Source organism: Haemaphysalis longicornis, unplaced genomic scaffold (assembly GCF_048455015.1).
Source record: "Haemaphysalis longicornis isolate Haplotype H1 unplaced genomic scaffold, Haemaphysalis longicornis Haplotype H1 scaffold_43, whole genome shotgun sequence".
Taxonomy (NCBI): domain Eukaryota; kingdom Metazoa; phylum Arthropoda; class Arachnida; order Ixodida; family Ixodidae; genus Haemaphysalis; species Haemaphysalis longicornis.
This window is the reverse complement of record NW_027526371.1, coordinates 988,471-1,004,877: the sequence shown is the minus strand read 5'-3', so window position 1 is coordinate 1,004,877 and position 16,407 is coordinate 988,471.

Here is a 16,407-nt window from a genome sequence, read left to right as displayed (position 1 = left end):
CACTGGCTAAGGCGTTGTGCTGCTCGGCACGAAATCGCGGGTTCGATTACCGGCCGCGGCGGCCGTTTTTCTGATGGCGACGAAAAGCAAAAACGCCCTTGTGTACGAAATTTCAGCTTACGTTAAAGCTTCCTAGGTGGTCCAAATTAATCCGGAGCCCTCCACTACGGCGTGCCTCATCGCCTGCGCTGCATCTGCACGTTAAACCCTCCAAACAATCGAGGTAGAGTTTACGAGTGATTAATTTTCATAGTTGTGTAAGAAAGAAGAGCGTCGTAATTAATTACAAAGTAGAATATGTGATATGTAACTACACGTGAGACTCTACACCCTTTCTAAACCGGTATATATTAAAGTGCGAAGTTAATGCAGAAGTATCGCTGAAGCAGCAATGAGTAAAGCAGTTTTAAATCCTTTGGCGAGACAGAAGAAAGGCTGAAATGTCCAAAAACGCTCCTAATCTCTTTCTCACAAAATATAATCATCCAGCTCGCTTCAATCACGTCTCTCCTAACAAAGCTATGTGAAAGTTGTTGTCTGTACTGTAACCTTGGTGGGAGTCGCATTATTGTCATATGGCATTTTGTTTGTCCATTTCAAACGAGGCATAAGTGCAATCTACTAAAGCACCCAAAGTACCACGCCTGGTTTCATTTGACCGCCACCAAGCCATCCTTTGAGAGATCGCAGGAGAAGCAAGCTAAAAGTCCGAGTGAAAAAATGGTAATGTCTCAGACCATTGAAATTTAAATGCAGATCAAATTTCTTCAGCCAAATAACCCGGGCGCCTTTTCTCCTCGGTTTCAAACAATTGCATGTGCTATAACGAGAGAAGGTTGAACACTTGCTCTCAGATGTGCGCGCCGATAACACCGATGGCCTGCGAAATGAAGGGTCGTAGCTTGGTCTGCTGCGTGTACAGTTTTTTGATGGTGTTCCGCTAGATGGCCACTTCAGCTTGGAGTCACTCGATTGTCGGCGTGAATTTGCCGAATACGTCTGACGGGGACGTCTTGCCTGAGCGCTGCGCAAAACTGAAATCGGCAAATAAGTCCACACACTATACTCGAAATCTTTTAAGAATTCATGATCAAACATGTGAATCCAGTTGGAACGGCGACCTCTATGGTTTCTGTATTCCGTGATCCGTCATGGATTTTAGCACAGTGGTCGCCTCTACCCAGATAAATACATTTTCATTATCTATAATGACCACACATGCATCGAAGGGGCGTATGCGGCTCTCCGGCTAAGTTATTTATTGCGCACCCAGCTCACGTTCAAAATTTTGTACGGCTTGTACAGGCACTCTCCATGCTCAACACAGTTAAATGTGGTTACGTCGCGACGTTCGCTCGCACTGCTTGCACAAGAGAAAACTGTGCAGTAATGGATAACTGCAACAGCGAGCTATTAGCATCAGGGATGGGATCGTGCGGCTGTTTTCACGGTTCTTGTTTATTTCACCTTAACGCAAACTAATAGAGCATGTTCTCAAAGCGGTAAAATTATTTGGAGATATAAGGACAGTCACAAACTTGTCTCTCGGCCTGGAATGCACCTACCTCCAGTTCAGCCACAGCACACAACACGCCGTTCCGCCTTCATGCCACGGCCCCCTTCCGTGTTACAAAAAAAAGACCAACAGAAAAATTGGCCGCGTATCTGCTTCTATTGTTGCAAATGTTGACGCAAGACGATAGTCGACTGGCGCCCCTGGCAGGTAAATGCATTCCTTCTCTTTCCCGCTCACCACTCATGGGTTTCCTCTCCCGTCTCGTTCCTTCCATGATAACACGCTAGAGGTTTGCTCAATCAATATATATTTACCGTATTACACTGCTCCCAGTCTGATGCCTCGATGCCAGCGCTGCCGTACGGCGGAGACGCGTGTGAATCGAGGCACCGGACTACAACGTTTATAGAACCACATTGCCTCATTCCACGAGCTTCCCAAGCGGAACGGGGAACCTATCTGTGTAACCTTTCGTTGCTGTTGCCGTTTGATTTTTGAGGTATCCGCCAGGTAGCGCCGGCAACAGCAAGCGACCGTTTTCTGCAAAACATGTATTTTTTTATTTGCTATCGCAAAACAAGCATCCGTAACTTTTTAAATAAAGGAACACTGCAAATGTCACTTATGTATTGATTTCGGCCTTATATTTGGGTAGCGGCTTGTTCTTGTTCAACAATACTGACAAGTATGAACATTAACACCGGACTTAGACGTTCAGATTTGGCTGTCAGTACATAAGACTATTGCGCAGATAATGTTTCACTTTGGCCCGCTGGCTGAATCGAGTGACAGACAAACAGACCAAACTTTTCCCGTTCAAGTAGCCCAAGGGAGACTATCGTCTTTAAAAATAGATGAGATATTGAAAGGTGGCTTAAGCGCGACAGAATGCGGAGGCCGCCGTGACCTCTCGGAAGCAGGGTATCTTTTCTTCCTTACCATTAGCTCTGGAGCTTTTATTACGTGCGCGGTAGCACTTGACGAACAGTGCTGGAGTGTGTTTTTTTTTCTAGAGCCACTGCTTGAGCCGGGGGCTGGGTGGTCGCCACGAGAGAGGAGCTCACGACCGCTCAGAACTTTCTTGGTATTTCTTTCCTTCGACAGCGAAGTTACAGCTTGTACAGCAGCTGCGCTATTGAGTTCCAAAGCGCATTCACTAGTTTCATACTACGATATCTAGAGCCAAGGTCCGGCAATGGCGTAGGGACCGTATGTTTCACTCGCGTTCTGAAGGCACAAGCGTGAATTTACTCACCTGACATGAAATTTCCACTGTTATTTTCGTTCGCTTTTGCACTGTGGGTCACTAGCAAAACCAATGCCGTGCCACGCCGGATGCAGAATTTTTGCGTGACACAGGTATTGCTTTCACAATATTTTGCAGCATTCATTAACATATCCATCTTGGTGCTGTTAGAATATCAGAAGGCAGTATTTTTCTTCGCGCTGAGACGATTTAAAGCAATCATGTCGATCTGCTTCTGGAATAAATTGGAAAAATGCGAGGATGCACTTACTACAGACGGCTAACCAGCGAACGGTAACGGGTGGACGGTGTTTTACGTATGCCGCGTGATGTACCCTCTTCAAACTAGCGTGCAGTCGGCGTTTCTCATTGCCACGTTGAAGCTGTTCTGCCCGCACCGCTTCCGCCACTGTCCGCCGTTGTCGTTGGAACTGTGGTGTAGGTAGCAGCTCCCTGCCCGCCAACTCTGCAGGAAAGAGGACCTTTTTTACTAAATTCGATGGCCTTTCCATTTAACTGTGGCGCTACATGCGAGCGTGTTAGATAAGTTCTAATTTCCTTCCAACATGGTATTTCACGGATTCGCATGCGGTTGCGTTGGAGGAGTTCGCTGCGTACGCGGGACCTGCATATATTTTTTTCGCCAACCTAGACAGCTTTGCATTGAAAAATTATTGTGAACTTTTTATATAGCTCAAATTAGGTGTTAAGTGGATAGCGTTGCGCATTGCGGACACGTGTGCATATAACAATATTGGTTCGCAATTGGGGGCATTCTTTTCCTGGACTTTAAAAAGTGCAGCCTCCGTGGCAGGATGCCTAACCAGTGCGCTTAGCACTAGTTAGGCCTCTTGGCACCTTCACCGCCTGGAACAGTGGGCATGGCAGTACAGGGCGTCTGAATGCTCATAATATGTGATTATGAAATACCTTTTTTGAATAGGCTAAGCCTGGTAAGTTCAGTTCAGTTTAAAAGGCAATTTTATTGAATGGTTCGAGAAAATGTTGCAAGTATCTGACCGACATCCAAAAGAAACTCCGGTTCTCTCACCGAAATGCGTTTTAAATTGAAAAACAAGACAAATCGGAGGAAAGCAAAATATAAGAGGTATGTAACTGCAGAAAAACTAAGAATGTTGGTTAAACAAGTAGAACACTTTACATGTCAGTTTAAAACACCGTGAAAATATATTTTATTGATAACACATTCTATACTTTCTTAACAAAAAACTCAGTCGACTGTTTACCATACACATTTTTGCCAGCAGGCTGGTTGAGATTTCAGTATGTAGCTTGTGTCGTCCTAGGAGCGGGTAAAGAAGGCAAAGTTCAGAGAAGGGGAGAGGTAGTAATTACATTGCTATTGACCAAAAGGCTAATTTTTACACTCCCGGGGAGATATAACGGAGAGCATTCGAAGTTCGTCAAATAATGGGGTATTTGCGTGGTCAAAGCGAGGGTATGTTATGATTCTTAGCGCTTGTTTTGGTAGTTATAGAAGAGGAGTTAAATTGCTCCTATTTGTAACCCGCAAGTAAAAAAAGGCGCACTATTGGCTTTTAGTAAGAGGGGAATTTCCACCACGTGATTGGTACCATCTCATATTCCTCTCATAAAAATCCACCCGGGTAATAAACCCTTGCGTTTTTGGAATTAGGCTTCATAATAGTCATAGTGTTCCAAATTTGTTACGTTCACTTACTGACACTGCTCGTGAAGGCTGAAGTGGTCTCTTAAAATGTTGTTTTATATTTAGGAGTACTTACAGGATTAAGGCGTAACTAACAAAAGCTACGGTAATACCACCATGAAGAAAAGAACCACTGCGTACCTATGATATATTTGACTCCTTCATGGCGACGGGTATATTCTGCTCTGTGCGCTGATTAAAAAGATTCCCACAAGCTAATTCTGCTTTATAAAACATATAATTAATATCCAGACTCAGAAATAAGAAAAATAGTTGTGATAGTTTTTTCTAGGCAACTTATTCTTCGTGGTCTTCAAAAGGAACGGCTGAGATGTGTTGGGTGATTGCAACAATTATGCAAGCTTGTTGGATAAAGAAGACTCCCTTACTCTTGACCACTGTAATGTTTTTTTTTTCAGATGTCCGAATTTTTTGTCGTTATTTGCAATACCTAGTGGCCGCAAGACTTCCTGACATTTTGATACAAAATTTGTGCTTGTGAAAATGTGTTTAATTTTATGTTGTATCAACTAGGTTTTGGAGAAAACGTCGACACTACAACTGTGAGAGCTGATGGTGAAGGTGCTCCTTCAGCAACATCTCAACACCAAAAGTGCCCTCCAGAAGGGATACAAAGGTTTCGATCAATACTAAGTGTAAGTTTTCTTTGCCACAAACCAGCATGCTCCGACATAAGTTTTTCGTGATATTTATCATCACGGTCCAATTAGGTCCACTTCTTAACCCTCATTTAAGGGCATGTTAACTAAGTTGTTTGACTTTTTTATTCGCAACAATTAGGCTTCCCAATATTTCCGCTGCAGGAAAAGTAACAGCTTATTGCTAATCAGCCTATTATACGTTTGATGTATGCACTGTGGAGGACACCTGGTGGGCTTTCTTCATAAGTATTGTTTGTATAGCTTATCAACACTAAAACACCTCCTTTGTGCTTTAGTACGTAGTAAACGTAAGCGCAAACATTTCAATTCGAGGGTCTTGAATACCTTGAGCTTATTGTTTAGTTATTAAAGAAGAAATAAAATTATTGATAATCTCAAACTTCGTGGTTGTTCTATTAAAACTGCATGAGCTCGGTTTACAAGTTCGTACTGCACAAACCATAGTCCCTGTTAAGTTCTTTTTATATTTCATCTGCTAGGGTATGTAAAAATGACAGGTTTATAAACTTAGACTGTTCCACTCAAGGCGAAAGCTGTCGGTACTATAGAGAATTGGTTCTTCATAATGGGCTGTGGCGCTGTTATTCACTCACTGCTACCAGCGATCACGCTCTTCGCGTACCTGCCTCCCTCCGCTCTTGACAAATTGAACAAAGGTTTGTCCAATGCGATTCTAATTTCCCGCCTTCGCAGTGCCCGCGCCCCCCACCTAGAACAGCGCCAGCGCGAGTCCTGTTGTCTTTTTCCTTACTTTCATGTCGCCCGCAAAACGCCACCGCTTACTGTGCAGCTTGAAACGCGTCGTTTTGGGCGACCACGTTTTTCGCTAACTATCGTCAAACCCAACCTAACGGGCATTTGTAACTAAATGGTGGCTGGGGGAGGGGGGTTAAAAACACATATTTTGCCTCAAATGTACAGTCGCGGCCACTGGATGAAAGGCGCACTGCGCACTCATCCAGCGGCCGTGGTACGTACCTGCAGTTTTTTTTCGCTAAATTACGGGTGGGTGTATGACAAGCGCCACCGGTTCAGGAGTCTCGAAGGGTTATTACTAAATAAGGCCGTTGTTTTTCGGAGCATCCTTCACGGGCTCTGCTTGGGTCTGTTATGTCGCTGCGCCGCCTGCATCCGGAAGCCGCTTGATATAATGACAGCGAGCTACGACGACAAGGCGGGCCCCTAAAGTATTCTCCACGCATTATAATCACTTTTTGAGTCAACTCCTCAGTGCTCCAAAAAAGTCTTAGCAGAGTAATAGTGAAATGCATAATAAAAGCTGACCTGTGTTTCACGTTCGGGAATGCGTAGTCTGTATAATCCAGGTTTTAAGCGAGTTTTAGTGACGATGTGTTTTATTGAATAGCGACCAGTACTTTTCCGATAGCGCCAATCTTAGGCGGTACTCCTAAAAAATCCCGCTACACAATGTTTTGCTTAACACAGCAGAAGCTCCTTTATTTCAATTTGAGGTAATATGGAAAATCCCATATTCTAGATACTGGTTTGCTTCCAATGAAGACAAGGACGTAGCAAGGACCCTGACAAAGTTAACGTTTATTGGAGCGGATACTTGCTCGGCAATAAACACGTGGGAAAAGAAGCACTGAACAAAATTACATGCCACTCGTGTGTCGAAGAATAGAATGCCGTGGTGCTTGCAGGCGGAGCATTTATATCTCAGCGTTATCACATCAGAAACAATCGTATTATTTGGAGAACATTGTCGATCGAAGGATGACACACAAGGCCAGGGACGGCAGCGTGAGAACCTGTCCCTACCTCAAAAATTGCCCAGTGCGGCGCACCACAAAAGCTGTATTCATCGGGCACTCCCACACCAGGTTACCTAGCAGCACTTCGGGCCGAAGCGACCAAGATATAACTTGCACTTCTCCTTTCTTATCCACTAGAGTGGCATGCGTTTTTACGGGGCTCTCTGCTTCTGACGAAATGGTTTTTTTATGACGTTTGTAAATTTTCGAGCTAAAAATAGTACATAACATAATGAAATGTCTTCCATTTTAATTAATATTCTATTCAAATGTGAGTTTCGTAATATAAATATCATATTGCTATTCGTACTGCGACACGGTCAGGGGGGAATAGCGGCCGCTAGGTAGCTACTATGAGGAGATGGCTTCTAGCTTCGTTTGTCGCGCGCACACTATTTCATAATAAAAAAGGGCATGCTTGATCGTGGCTCCTAGCTTTGAGGGTACCCTTCAAATTTTGAAGGAACCGACACTATAGCTACGATATTAATTCCTACTCTCTTCTCGAACTTGCCGTGTAGCACGCAAAAGGTGGCTTCCTAGGTTTCGGAATGTTACGTGGTGTGTTATGAACCATGTCGGATACCAGGAAGGCTTCACTATATAGGTGCATCTATTCTTTAAAAAACGCTGCGGGACAAACCACGCTCTTTCAAAGACTGAGATCTAGAAATTGATGGATTGTTGGGTTTAAATTGCCGACGCAACGCAGGCTAAGAGGCGCGCCGTAGTGGAAGGCTCCGGATTAATTTTGCCGCCTGAGAATGTGTAACGTTAGCCGAAATCTGGTATACACGGGTGTGTTTGCATTTCGCCTCCATCAGAAAAGCAACACAACGCCCTAGACACCGAGCCACCACGGCGTATGCCGATATGAGGCAAAAACTACATAAATCCAACAATAAAACACGCATGATTCTAGGGGTCAGTGACGCAGCAGAGCGTGCTAAGAACCGCTGGGTCCTGACAGCCCGCCACTGAAACCTAAACGTGGCAAATTGTATTTTTATGGCTCCCAACCCCTCCTTCTTAGTTTCGTAGAGCTACTTTGTGAAGCCAAAACAGGTTTCAGGCGTGAAATGAGATATCGAAGTGTTTATTAGGTTTAAAAAGCTGGTGGATACAAACCATAGGTGGCCATTGAGGTAAAGCGAAGGTCTACAGTTGTGATTTTTCACTGACATCATTGCTGCCACAATTTTTGGGAGATTGTAATTTCTTTGTTGTGACAAACACCGGGCAGAACGATCGTAATCATCAGGCGCACATGGGCAGTCGGGCTGAAACTAAGCCCGATGGCAAACTTGAAGATCCTGGAAGACAGGGACAAGAAATATATTTATCTCTCAGAGGCCATTTTTATGGTCTTTGCCCGCGGAAGGTATGCCTAATAACAGACTTCCTTGGCTTGGACGGCTCTCCTAGCTGGGGTGACTAGGTTGAGCCTAATGTCCGGGTAGCCCACCACTGGCCGAAAGAAGTGTTAGGAGGGTTGTATATCTTCTTGTCTCGTTTTGATGTGGTCCTCCCAACGGCCATCATCTTTCATGCCCGCCACTCATGTTTGCGCCGACGCTCCTGTTGGCCAGCAGGATGTTAGGCGTCACCTCGTCCAAACGCAGGTAACGCGACACAACCGTGAATTTGGGGGGGGAGGTTGGTTCAGTTGAGGATGGAAGGAAGAGCAAAGGACTGGGCTAGTTTTGAACTCAACGGGGAGTTCACTCTCATACAACCCACTCCAGCGGAGGGGCAGGGGTGGTTTGAAAGGATACGAAGACAGAGAAACAGGGAGAGGAGAGAGTGGGGGGCAGTCTACGTCACTTTCGTCTCATCCGTGGCCCGACGGCTACAAACGCTGCTTCAGTGTGGCCATGACAAGGAAGTTGAGTAGCTGGTTGATGATGTCCAGTCGGATGGGGTCCGTCCCGTGGGGAACACTCTTCCAGCGTGTGGCTCGATGCACCGAGTCGCTGGAATGCAGCTCGGAGTTCATCCTTCGCGGCGTCGTGCTGGCGGCAGGAGCAGAGTGGGTGTTCAAGCGTCTCGGGCTCTCAGCAGTCGGCGCAAGTGGGGGATACCCTGCGGCCCCGCTGGTAAAGACAGGCTTCCACGTTGCAGCAATTAGGCCGCAAGCAAAGCCGGAGTGCCCGGGCGTCCTGGCAAACCCCGCGGGGCATGGCTACTGGCGACTTGGGCATCTGGATGCACGGAATCTACTACTCGGTCACGGACAGTCTTTGCAGCGTCGAATGACACCACATCCCGGGAGGTTGGTACCCCTGCTTGGCGGGCACAACCCTTGGTCACGGCGTATGCAACCTCGTTGCCCATGATGCCCAAGTGCGATGCTAGCAAGTGAAGTCGCTTAGGCACCCCTAAAACCCCACCTCAGAACCTTGGCCACCAGTGACTGCTCCAGGTAACCGCTGGAGCTGTGTGGCTGGAAGGCGGCGCGGAAGCGCAGGAGTGCCGGACGGGAGCCAGTTGCGATGATTACATTCCGGGCCTTAGTCCCTTACTCTAGGCGAAGATTTGCCGTCATGTGGAGCCCAGCCAGCTTTGCTTGGGTGGGTAAGGCCGGTAAGGGCAGGCTGCACACGTGGCTGCTGCCACGTTCCAAGGCCGTAGATTTGTCTCCTGCTCCGCCTGACGACTTTTGCACCAAGCCATCCGTGTACACCTGTAGGAATCGGGCAGCATCATCTTGCAAGTAGGGAGGCCACCTCTTGGTGGATGGGCTAGGCTGGCGTGGAGCTCTTGCTACGAATCCCCGGCTTCCACGCTGAAAGTAAAGGTCCCCCCTCCCACTGGCACAGAACGCGGAGGGCAGCCTTACAGTCTTTACATCTGGTGGTAAATATAAAGCACTTTTGAAGCATAGGAAATCATCCTCTTAATCCCTAGTACAGGGCACACGACAGGGTATACTGTAATTTAGGCCTGCACCATGCACTACTCCAATGTGTTAAACGATCGACGGTGCAAGTTTATATATCTGGCGTGATACATAATGCAGGAGTGCACCCGCAGAAGGTTCGGCAGCAGCATAAATAAGAAACCAAAGAATATACCATTCAACGTAGGCAAATAGATTAAGGAGTAGATTAGAAAGCAGAGTTCATGCTGCCCAACAAAGGAGAAGATTGGGGTAGGCTCCTTACCCCCAAAAACACAGAAAGAACCATAAATTACTTTTATACCGTTGTAAAACAGACCAAATCGCGGAAATTAGGGTAAATACCAAGGATGCATTAACCAGTACAATTTGCTGTTGCGGCCAAGCTCTGGCTACAATAACAGGCATGATGAAATTTTTTTCAAACAAGGTGGAATGTGCATTCAAATAGGGCAGAGGTGAAGTATGAAGTAGCGATTAGAGTCTTTACGAAGAAGAGTAAAAACTGCAATTAGGCGAACCTTTGGTGGGAAAATTCGGAACACCTAGTCAAAAAGTTTGTAAAATGCATTGGCTGGAATGCGGAGCGTACGAACACGCAGGTAACTAAAAATTTAGTTGGAAGCGAAAGAGCATGGAGTGAACGCATCCTGAACGAACCAGGAAATCAAATACAAAAAAGATTTTATTATAATTGCAAATCGAAGACGTTGACGCGCGAGATTATGACCAATGACCTCTGGTGGGTGATACACACATATTTATATATAAATAATATATATATATATATATATATATATATATATATATATATATATATATATATATATATATATATATATATATATATTATATATATATACATTATTATCCTAAAACATACTAATAAATACCACAATACCACGTTTCGGCTGGGGTCCTGCTTTTTCAAGTGAGGTACAAGGGTCGCATACAGGGTATGTAAAGGCTCGTAGGGAGCGCTGCGAGCACGTGGACACCTGATCTCAAAAAAAGTTCAAAAAGAAAGTACACCAAGAAACAAGTGGGAAGTGAAGAAACGTAGTGCAGGATTGGGCGCGTAGTTAATCCATCTCAATACACAACGCGGCGAAAAGCAAGTGTGTGTTTTCAAGGAAGTGTGTTTTCTTCAGCCACCACCCACCCACGCACAACAATATTAAGAAAAGTAAACAAATAAAAAAGAGGTGCTGGGAATCTCACTCCAAAGGAGCGAAAACAACCTGCCGCAAAAGGACGAAGCGTGGAATCGACAAATATGCTTACAGACATTGGGGGACACAAAACGCCAGCTATGTGTCAGGCACAAGGCGACGTTAAAGTTCAAGAGCGCTGGAATGAGGATTAGCGAAGGGCCGCGTCCTTAAAGGAAAATGCCGCCGCTTCCAGAAGAGAGCAGATAATAGCCCCAAATGGCTTGTCCACAGCCCGCATTCCGAGCACAAAGCGGACATGGACGACCACTCCATGGGGGCCGACGCCGGGGTAGGGCTGCGGGAGCCACCCAAGAAGGGAAGAGGACACATTGTACGAGTGCCTTAAAAAATCGCAAAGTGGGAAGTATACAAAGAAACAGCACAGAGAAAAAAAGCGAACAGTACGAGCCCCGGATCATGACATGAAATGAATAGATATAGCGAATTTGTAGCTTACATTTTATATTAGTGCAAGTACGAAGGGCTTGCACATTATGAAAAAAAAAAAGTGACGAACGTACGAGAAAAATTTTCCAGTGATCTAGGAAACAAATGACACTTCGTAGCCGGTTATCAATGGCAGTATGAATTCGCAGACAGCATTCTTTGAACAAACTGACAAATGAAAGAACAAACGAAGAAGACGGGCGTACAAATAGCAGGACATGGGGAACATATCAGTGAACAAAAAATAGCTTACAAATTGACATTTCGGGCATAAAAGCAATCAAGCATGCAAAAAATAACCTATTTACAACTCTAAACAGAATAGCGCTTGGAAAGTGTAATGATGTGATCCAGTAAGATTTCGTGCATAAGAAGTATTAAAACATGCGGAAAAGTAACCTATTGACGACTATAAACCATCCAGCGCTTGACAAGTGGTAAGATGCGATACGTGCAGCTAGAAGGTCTAGTTTTGAAGGCACGACAGCCTTCCCGGAGTCTCACTGATACCCTCTGCGAGAGTGTTGTATTTGTGGGGCAGATGTTATTCGCAGGCATCCCGGTCGTAATGTGTTTTAAATCCTGATGGGAGCACCATGGCCATAAATTGGTCGAACGGCTGTTTCAAACAGTTGATGAGTTTTGAAAGGGGGAGATAAGTTTTTGTTTTCGCAGTGTATCTGTGATTATTGAGGCGAGTTCTAAAGGAATTTTCAGTCTTTCCAATATATTGCTCACCGCAAGCACCACAATCAAGGAGGTAAACTATATTTGCAGTGTCACCATTAAAGTTGCCCCTGATCTGCATGGAAAAATCAGATTCCCTCTTCTGAACACTTGTTGTTGGTGTCATCATCGGACACAATTTGCACCTGGGTTTCCACACGGTGTGGAAAATGTGAAACTATTTTTTTATCGACATGATTTTACATTGTCTCTGATGTTTCTTGCTCGGTGATACACCACGCGTGGTGGGTCTCGGACGACGTGCGTCATTCTTTCACTCTGGAGCAAGATGTTGTGGTGTCTCCCTAAAATTTAATTTACGTATAGGCCAGATGCCGAATATGTCAAAATCAGATTGGTTTATGACCTCGGAGGGGAGGTTTTATTGCCACTAATAGGTCTACAACGATCCTGTTCTGATGCCTCCCTGATTGAGCCTTCAATGAGCGGTAGTGGGTATTTTTGGCATGCGAGGTCAATGCGAAGCTGATCACAATTTGAAGCGAAGTCATTTTGGTCAGAGCAAATTCTGCGGAAGCGTAGGGCTTGGCTGTATGAAATTTCCGTTTTGCAGTGTCTAACATGGCTGCTGTGATAGTTCAAGCATTGGTGTCGGTCGCTGGGTTTTCTGTACACCGAAGTAGCCAGCAGCTGTCCATTATTTGTTATCTGCACGTCAATAAAATTTATTGTAGAAGTTGAATACTTTTGTGGGAATGACATATGACAGTGAGGCTTGTTAAAGTACTCACCATGACACCAAACCAAGAAAATGTCGTTGATGTACCACTTGTAAAACAGGGGTTTTAAAGGGAAGTTCTCCAGGACATGTGTCTCAAGTGTTCCCAGGGGAATGTTGTCATAATTTGGGCCTATTTTTGTCGCCATAAATGTGCCACGTAATTGTACGTACCGCTGGTTATTAAATTCAAAATTGTTTATTCAAGTAATGAACTTAATAGTTTGGCCAAAGTGTTGCTGTCAACAGGTTTGTCCCCTTCGGAATTTTCGTAGGCTCTTATTACGGATTCGATTCCACCGGCCTGAGGTATGTTTGTATACAAAGAAGCTACGTTTAATGTTACGGGAAGGAGTTGTCTGCTTTCATGAGGTTTTTTATTTCACCTCGAAAATGAGTAGTATCCTTTATGTACGAATTGAATGTGGGCTGGATTTACCTTATAATGTTGTAGACATATCTAAAAATGTTCTCGGTCACGGTTCCTACGCCAGATACTGAGGACCTGCCAGAATGTTCAATTTCTGAATTTTGGGAAGCAGGTGAAAACGGCCTGAAGTGTAGTGCAATAGAATAAGAGCTCGCCCAGTTTTTTTGCCTATCAGTTTTTCATCCTTAAGTTCAATTATGGTACTGTGGACTCGTTCTTTGCATTCTAATGTCGGATTGGCCGCAAGGGGCTGGCAGAACGACGTGTCATCTAATTGCCTCTCTGCTTCAGTCTTATAATATGTTTGGCTCATAACAACAAAACTCCTCCTTTATCAGCGGGCTTTATGATTATTTCAGAGCGGGCGCTAAGAATTTCCTGTGCCCTCTGTTCCTTTCCAGTTATATTCGGTCGGTAAAAGTTGCGGTTGCTATATTCCGCTATGACGTCTTTATGAACCGCTTTGTAGTACGTATCCATATACTTTGATGTACGCATCCACCACCACAACTTGCAAGTATTTCCTGCTCTGATTCGGTGTACAGCGAGGTACTCGGTGTGCAGCGAGACCCTATACTTCGGTGTACAGAAATCCCATCCATGGACACTATTACTTGAACTTTCGCAGCAGCCATGTGAGATACTGCAAAACGGCAATTTCATACAGCCAAGCCCTACGCTTCCGCAGAATTTGCTCTAAGCAAAATGACTTCGCTTCAAATTGCGATCATCTCCGCATTGACCTCGCACGACAAAAATACCCACTACTGCTCATCGAAGATTCAATCACAAAGGCATGAGATCAGGAGCGTTCTAGACATATTAGTGGCCATAAAACCTCCACTTCTACGTTATAAACCAATCTGATTTTGACATATTTGTCATCTGGCCCAAAAGTCGATAAAATGTTGAGAAGAATTATAACATCTTGCTCCAGAGTGAAAAAATGACGCACGTCATCCCACACCCACCATGCGTGGTGTATCGCCGAGCAAGAAATATCAGACATTGTAACATCATCTCGATCAAAAAAAACTACTTTCACATGCTTCACACCTTGTGGAAAACCCCGGTGCAAATTGTGCCTGATGATCACACCAACAACAAGCGCTCAGAGCAGGAATATGATTTTGTCATGCACATCAGGGGCGACTGTAATTGTGACACGGCAAATAGAGTTTACCTCCTAGAATGTGGTGCATGTGGTGCGCAATATATTGGAAAGACTGAAAATTCTGTTAGAACTGGCATCAATATTCACAGATCCGATGCAAAAACTAAACCTTATCGCCCCTTTTAAAACACATCTACTGTTTGAAACAGCCGTTCGACCAATTTATGGCCCTGGTGCTCTAATCAGGACTTAAAACCCATTACCACAGAGAAGCCTGCGAATTATATATGATCCACAAATACAACACTCTCACAAAGGGTATCAATGAGTCTCCGGAAAGGCTATCGCGCCTTCAACCCTAGACCTTCTAGGGGCACGTATCGCATCTTATAACTTCTGAAGTGCTGGATGGTTCATCGTTGTCAATAGCTTACGTTTCCGTATTCTTTAATACGTTTCATGCACGAAGTCTTAGTGTATCAGATCATTACACTTTCCAAGTACTATTCTTTTTAGTGTTGACAATAGGTGTTTTTTTCCGTATGGTTGATTGCCTTTATTCCCAAAATTTCACTTTGTAAGCCATTTTTTTTCACTGATATGGTTTCCCATGTCCTTCGATTTGTACGCACGTCTCCTTTGTTTGTTCTTTCGTTTGTCAGCTGGTTTAAAGAATGCTGTGTGCCAGTTCATACTGCCATTGATAACTGGCTACGAAGGGTCATTCATTTCCTAGATCACTGGAAATTTGTTCTCGTACGTGCGTCACATTTTTTTCTTTGTTTTTTTTCATAATGTGCAAGCCCTTTGTACTTGCCTTAACAGGAAATGTACGTTATGAAATACGGTATGAAATACGAATATGAAATGTACGTTATGAAATATGATATGTACGTTATAAATTCGCTATATCTGTCTATTTCATGTCATGAGCCGGGGGCTCAATCAACTTCTATTTTTCTGTGTGCTGTTTTGTTGTTTATTTCCTGCCTTATTGGTCATCTCTGAAGGCAGTCGTACAACCTGTGCTCTTCCCTTCTTGGGGGGCTCCCGGACCCCTCCCTCGGCGTCGGCGCCCGTGGAAGGCTTTGTGCCCGGAACGCGGGCTGTATACAAGCAATTTGTGGCTATTATCTAATCTCTTCGTGAAGCGGCGGCATTTTACTTTGAAGATGCGGCCCCTCGCTAATCCACACTCCTGCGCTCTTGAACTTTAACGTCGCCTTCTCCCTGAGACATTTGCTGGCGTTTTTCGTTCCCCAGTGTATGTAAGACTAAATGTCGATACCACGCTTCCGCCTTTTGTGGCAGGTTATTTTCACTCATTTGGAGTGAGATGCCCAGCCCCCCTTTCTTATTTGTTTACTTTTCTTAATATCGCGGTGCGTGGGTGGGCGGTGGCTGAAGGAAACACACTTCTCGAGTGCGTAGCTTTTGCTTTTCGCCGCGCTGTATATTGAGATGGATTTCCTGCGCGCTCAATCCTGCACTACGTTTCTCTACTTTCCACTTGTTTCGTGCTGTACTTTCTTTTTGTACCTTGTTAAAATCATGTGTCCACGTGCTCGCAGCGATCCGTACTACCTTTATATAACCTATATTCGACCCTTGTACCTCACTTGAAAAAGGCTGGAAAGCAGCCGAAACGTCATAACAAACGTTATGTGTTTCGTGGTGATTCTAATTTAATATATATATTGTGAGACCAGTGGTAGCCTCGTTGGTGGAAGTTCCGAGCGCTGAATGGAATGTCCCACTGGAATGCAATCATCACTAGCGCCCGGTTGCGGCCACGGCTTCTTGATCTCTGTATATAGTCATCGTCACATCTTCTTCTACCTTCTCGAACTATCATCATCGGTAACCTAGTTCGGTCGCCATCTTGCCGCCTTGCAACTCGGCCTGCAAATAAAGCGGTTTGCGCGTAC